This window comes from Hordeum vulgare, chromosome 4H (assembly GCF_904849725.1).
Source record: "Hordeum vulgare subsp. vulgare chromosome 4H, MorexV3_pseudomolecules_assembly, whole genome shotgun sequence".
In the NCBI taxonomy this organism is placed as follows: domain Eukaryota; kingdom Viridiplantae; phylum Streptophyta; class Magnoliopsida; order Poales; family Poaceae; genus Hordeum; species Hordeum vulgare.
The window spans coordinates 7,256,473-7,263,423 of NC_058521.1; positions in this window are offsets into that span (position 1 = coordinate 7,256,473).

The window sequence follows — 6,951 nt, forward strand, 5'->3', positions numbered from 1 at the left end:
TTAGGGAATTTATAGGCGAAAGACCTAGGGCAGAGGAGGCCCAGGGAGCCCACAAGCCTGGGAGGCGCGCCCCTGGCCGCGGCTAGGGGGCTTGTGAGGTCCCTGGTGGCCCCTTGCCCTGATTCTGTGGCTTCCCGATCTTTTTATGTTTCGGAAAAAATCTTTTTGACAGTTTCGTTCTGTTTGGACTCCGTTAAAAATCCTCCTCTGAAAGGGGTCAAAAACATGGAAAAAACAGGAACTGGCACTTGGCACTGAGTTAATAAGTTAGTCCCAAAAAATATATAAAAGGCATACAAAACATCCAAAGTTTGACAAGATAATAGCATGAAACCATCAAAAATTATTGATACGTTGGAGACATATCAAGCATCCCCAAGCTTAACTCCTGCTCGCCCTCGAGTAGGGAAGTGATAAAGAATGAATTTTTGATGTGGAATGCTACCTAGCATAGTTGTCCTTTGTAACTTATTTCATGTGACATGAATGTTCAGATCCGTAAGATTCAAAACAATAGTTTGCTATTGACATGAAAACAATAATACTTCAAGCAAACTAGCAAGGTAATCATGAACTTTCAAAATAACAAGGACAAAGAAAGTTATCCCCACAAAATCATATAGTCTGGCTATGCTCCATCATCCTCACACAACTAATGTAAATCATGCACAACCCCGGTATTGGCCAAGTAATTGTTTTCGCACTATTACTTTCTTAAAATTTTTAGAACTATCACGCGATACATGAACGTGAGCCATGGATATAGCACTATAGGTGGAATAGAGTGTGGTGGTGGTTGTGAGACAAAAAGGAGGAGATGGTCACATTGACTCGGCATATCAAAGGGCTATGGAGATGCCCATTAATAGATATCAATGTGAATGAGTAGGGATTGCCATACAAAGGATGCACTAGAGCTATAAGTATGTGAAAGCTCAAAAGGAGAACTAGTGGGTGTGCATCCAACTTGCTTGCTCACGAAGACCTAGGGCAATTACGAGGAAGCCCATCATTGGAATATACAAGCCAAGTTATATAATGAAGATTCCCACTAGCATATGGTAGTGACGAAACGAGAGGCTCTCAAACATGAAGAACATGGTGCTATTATGAAGCACAAGTGTGGAAAAAGATAGTAGCATTGTCCCTTCTCTCTTTTTTTGGGCTCTTAGGCCTCTCTTTTTCTCTTTTTTTTATTTGGGCTCTTTGGCCTCTTTTTTATTTATTTCCTCACATGGGACAATGCTGTAATAATGATGATCATCACACTTTTATTGATTCACAGCTCAAAGCTTAGAAATGACTCTATAGTAAATGCCTCCGGTAGTGTACCGGGTTGTGCAACGATCTAGCTTGGTGTATGACATTGAAACATCTCGCTAGCTATCTTACGGTCATGCAATGGAAATATGAGAGTGACGGCACAAGTCATAAGACGGAACGGTGGGAGTTGCATGGCAATATATCTCGGAATGGCTATGAAAATGCCATAGTAGGTAGGTATGGTGGCTGTTTTGAGGAAGGCATATGGTGGGTTTGTGCACCGGCGAGAATTGCGCGGCACTAGAGAGGCTAGCAATGGTGGAAGGTGAAAGTGCATCTATACCATGGACTCACATTAGTCATGAAGAACTCACATACTTGTTGCGAAAGTATTTATTAGTAATCGGAACAAAGTGCTAAACGCATACTCCGAGGGGAAGGGTTGGTAGCTGTTAACCATCGCACGATCCCGACCTCAACACAAAGGATGACAATCAATAAATCAATTATGCTCCGACTTCCTAACATAGCGGTTCACCATATGTGCATGCTACGGGAATCACTAACTTCAACACAAGTATTTCTAGATTCACAACACCCTACTAACATAACTCTTAATATTACCAAATCCACGTCTCAAAACTAATTGAGAGGAATCAAAACTTCTCTTTCTACTCAATGCACATGAAGATGGAGGTTTTTGTATCCTCTTTGGGTACCTATCACCTTTGGGACTACTTTCATAGCATAAGCCAACTACCAAGTCACGCACGGCCGTGCTCTAAAAGATCTAAGTGAAGCACATAGAGCAAAACTATCTAGCTCAAAACATATAAGTGAAGCACTATGAGCATTCTAGCAATATCACGATGAGTGCATGTCTCTCTCTAAAGGTGTGCAGCAAGGATGATTGTGACATAACAAAAAAAAAGACTCCTAAGATACAAGACGCTCCAAGAAAAACACATATCATGTCGTGAATAAAAATATAGCTCCAAGTAACGTTACCAATGGATTGAAGACGAAACAGGGGATGCCTTCCCGGGGCATCCCCAAGCTTAGGCTTTTTGGTATCCTTGAATTTGGCTTGGTATGCCTTGGGCATCCCCAAGCTTGAGCCCTTTCCACTCCTTATCTCTTTGTCCATGACAACATCACCCAAAACTTGAAAACTTCACAACACAAAACTTAAACAGAAACTCGTGATAACATTAGCACAAGAAAACAAACTACCACCTCTTTAGGTACTGTAGAAATCTTGATTTCTATTTATATTGGTGTTGGGCTACTGTATTCTCACTTTTCCATGGCTATTACCCCCGATACTAACCGTAGTTTCATCAAAACAAGCAACCAACTCAACAAAAACAGAATCTGTCAAAAACAGACCAGTCTGTAGCAATCTGTATACTACGTGTACTTCTGGTACCTCAAAATTCTGAAAATTAAGACTTCCTGGGCAAAAGGCATATCAACCAGCAGCAACAAAAATCAACTCAAAATCTCTTTCTGAATAAAAATGAAAAATCATCTCGTGAGCGAAAAGTTTTGGTCTTTTTCCAGCAGGATCAAACAACCATCACCAAGACTAGTCATAAAGGTTTTACTTGGCTCAAACACAAAAATAAACACAAAAGACACAATCATAACAGAATTACGATGGTGTGGACGCAACAATACAGAAAGAAAAAGAAATAAATTCATTGGGTTGCCTCCCAACAAGCGTGATTGTTTAACGCCCTTAGCTAGGCATAAGGCGATAGAATCATGTATCGTCGTCTTTGGTGCTCAAACCATAAGTGGCCCTCATCATGGATTCATAAGGCAATCTTATTTTTTTCTAGGAAAGTGCTCCATGCCCTTCTTTAAAGGAAATTGAAATCTAATATTCCCTTCCTTCATATCGATGATGGCACTGATAGTCCTTAGGAAAGGTCTACCAAGAATAATAGGGCATGTAGGATTGCAATCAATGTCAAGCACAATGAAATCCACGGGTACATAGTTCCTATTTGCAATAATAAGAACATCATTGATCCTTCCCATGGGTTTCTTGACAGTAGAATCCGCAAGATGCAAATTAAGAGAACACTCTTCAATCTCATTAAAACCCAGAACATCACATAAAGACTTTGGAGTCGCGGAAACACTAGCACCCAAATCACACAAAGCATTGCATTAATAGTTTTTTATTTTGATTTTGATAGTAGGTTCCCACTCATGATGAAGCTTTCTAGGGATAGAAACTTCCAATTCAAGTTTCTCTTCAAGAGATTTTATCATAGCTTCGACGATATGATCGGTAAAGGCCTTGTTTTGGCTATAAGCGTGTGGAGAGTTTAGCATGGATTGCATCAAGGAAATGCATTCAATCAAGGAGCAACTATCATAATTGAATTCCTTGAAATCCAAAGTAGTAATTTCATTACTACTCAAAGTTTTAATATCTTCTACTCCACTTTCAATGCTTTTAGCATCAAGATAGATGGACTCCGAATCATTGGGGCGTTTTTCAACCAATGTGGATTCATATCCAGCCCCATCATCATTGGGTTTGACACAAGAAAACAAAGATTCAATGTGAGTCACACCAAGCACTTTAAGATCTTTGTGATTCTTATCACGAGAACACACCTTTTTATGCCATTCATGTCTAGCACGAATTTGAGCGGTTCTTTCTTTGCTCTCAATCATGGAAACACGCATAGCTTTCAAAGTTTCATCCAGATTGATCTTGGGAGGAGCACATCTAACTTTCAAAGCATCAATATCACTAGACATTCTATCAACGCTCTTAGCCAAATCATCAATTTTGAGTTGTTTTTCCTCTATGGACGCATTGAAGATTTTTTGCGAGTTGATAAACTATTTGATATTACTCTCTAGATCATAGGGTAATCTATTGTAATTTCCATGAGTATTGTTGTAGGAGTTGCCAAAGTTATTAGAGGAGTTACTAGGAAAAGGCCTAGGAGCATAGTTTCCTCTAAAAGCATTGTTGTTGCCAAGATTATTCCTACCAACAAAATTAACGTCCAAGCTAGCGTTGCTACTCTCAATCAAGAAAGACAAGGGAATATCATTAGGATCTAAAGGAGAACTTCTACTAGCAACCAAATTCATTAACTCATCCATCTTAGCACTCAACGAGTTAATTTCTTCTATAGCGTGTACCTTCTTACTAGTAGGTGACCTTTCAGTGTGCCACTGAGAGTAGTTCGTCATGATATTGTCTAGGAATTTCGTGGCTTCTCCTAACGTGATTTCCATGAACGTTCCACCGGAGGGGAGTCCAAGATATTTCTAGAAGCAAAATTCAAGCCAGCGTAGAAGATTTGTATAATCATCCAAAGACTCAAGCCATGAGCGGGACAATTTCTAATCATCAATTTCATTCTCTCCCAAGATTGTGCAACATGTTCATGATCAAGTTGCTTAAAATTCATGATATCATTACGGAGAGAGATAATCTTAGCCGGCGGAAAATACTTGGATATATAAGCATCTTTGCACTTATCCCAAGAATCGATACTATTTTTGGGCAAAGACGAAAACCAAGTTTTTGCACGATCTCGCAACGAGAAAGGAAAAAAGCTTCAATTTAATCACATCATTATCCACATCTTTCTTATTTTGCATATCGCAAAGCACTATGAAGGTATTAAGATGGGATGCGACATCTTCACTAGGAAGGCCGGAAAATTGCTCTTTCATAACAAGATTCAGCAAAGCGGCATTGATTTCGTATGACTCCGCACTAGTGGAGGGAGCAATCGGAGTACTAATAAAATCATTATTATTAGTATTCGAGAAGTCACAAAGTTTGGTGTTTTCAGTCATGGTGACTTCGGCAAGCAAGCAAGCACACAAGCAAACAAAGAGCAAGCGAGAAAAAGGGTGAACGAAAAGGCAAACGAAAAAGGAAAATTGGTGAAGTGAGGGAGAGGAAAACGAGAGGCAACTGGCAAACAAAGTAAATGCAAGAGATGAGTTTGCGACACTTACTTGGATGAGTTCTTGAATTGATCCTCCCCAGCAACAGCGCCAGAAATCCTTCTGCTACGTCGACAGAAACCAACTGTCATCTCTTGAGCTTGCGTTGGTTTTCCCTTAAAGAGGAAAGGGTGATGCAACACAGGAGCAGTAAGTATTTCCCTCAGTTTGAGAACTAAGGTATCAATCCAGTTGGAGAATCTCGTCAAGTCCAGAGTACCTGCACAAACACAAGGAGCTTGCACCCAATGCTATAAAGGGGTTGTCAATCCCTTCAAGACTGATTGCAAAGTGAGATCTGAAGGCGGAAAGTGAAACGAAGAAAAAGTGTAAGGCTGAAAATATGGTGTGGAGTAGACCCGGGGGCCATAGTGTTCACTAGAGGCTTCTCTCAAAATAGCAAATATTACGGTGGGTGAACAAATTACTGTCGAGCAATTGATAGAACCGCGCAAAGTCATGACGATATCTAAGGCAACGATCATACATATAGGCATCACGTCCGAGACAAGTAGACCGATAATTTCTGCATCTACTACTATTACTCCACATATCGACCGCTATCCAGCATGCATCTAGTGTATTGAGTTCATGACGAACAGAGTAACGCCTTAAGCAAGATGACATGATGTAGAGGGATAAACTCAAACCAATGATGAAAACCCCATCTTTTTACCCTTGATGGCAACAACACGACGCGTGCCTCGCTACCCCTTCTGTCACTAGGTGAGGTCACCGCACGGTATGAACCCAAAACCAAGCACTTCTCCTATTGCAAGAATCATAGATCAAGCTGACCAAACAAAACCCACAACTCAAAGAGAATTACAAGGATATGAAATCATGCATAAGAGAGATCAGAAGAAACTCAAATAAGATTCACAGATAATCTGATCATAAATCCATAATTCATCGGATCTCGACAAACACACCACAAAAGAAGATTACATCGGATAGATCTCCATGAAGATCATGGAGAACTTTGTATTGAAGATCCAAGAGAGACAAGAAGCCATCTAGCTACTAGCTATGGACCCGAAGGTCTATGGTGAACTACTCACGCATCATCGGAGAGGTCATGGTGTTGATGAAGAAGCCCTCCGTATTTGAATCCCCCCTCCGGCAGGGCACCAGAACGTGCCCCGATGGGATCTTGCGGAGACAGAAGCTTGCGGCGGCGAAAAGTACTTTCGATGATCTCCTGATTTTTTCTGGGATTTGAAGGAATTTATAGGTGAAAGACCTAGGGCAGAGGAGGCGCAGGGAGCCCACAAGCCTGGGAGGCGCGGCCCCCCGTGGCCGCGTCTAGGGGCTTGTGGGGTCCCTGGTGGCCCCCTGCCCTGATTCTCAGGCTTCCCGGTCTTTTTCTGTTTCGGAAAAAATCTTTCTGGCAGTTTCATTCCATTTGGACTCCGTTCAAAATCCTCCTGTGAAAGGGGTCAAAAACATGGAAAAAACAGGAACTGGCACTTGGCACTGAGTTAATAAGTTAGTCCCAAAAAATATATAAAAGGCATACAAAACATCCAAAGTTTGATAAGATAATAGCATGAAACCATCAAAAATCTCTCTCTTTGTTTCTCTCCTATTTTCGCTATTGTTTTCTCTCCAGATTGGTTTTTCGTCGATATAGAGAGCTAAAGTGGAGGAACTTCTGATTGAGGGTAATTTCTGTAGGTTTCTGTATTTATAGTA